Consider the following 282-nt stretch of genomic DNA (forward strand, 5'->3'; position numbering starts at 1 on the left):
TAAATTATATGCAATTTTACGCGTATATGAATATTCAAGATGCCTCTCCATATATCTCGCTTATTGACTTTATTCAGTAATTAAAAGTTATTTATTATTTAAAGAATGTTATGTATTTACATAACTGTGAGTACATTAAAATTAAAATAATTATTTAATCAATCTCGTTATGTTATTAACAGTATTTCTGTTAATTTTTGTTAATTCTTGTTTATAATTATATTTAATGAAAATATTTTTGTAGATGTATCTAATAAAAATATCTTTTTTATGATTAAATCT

Source organism: Arachis ipaensis, chromosome B03 (genome assembly GCF_000816755.2).
Source record: "Arachis ipaensis cultivar K30076 chromosome B03, Araip1.1, whole genome shotgun sequence".
In the NCBI taxonomy this organism is placed as follows: Eukaryota; Viridiplantae; Streptophyta; class Magnoliopsida; order Fabales; family Fabaceae; genus Arachis; species Arachis ipaensis.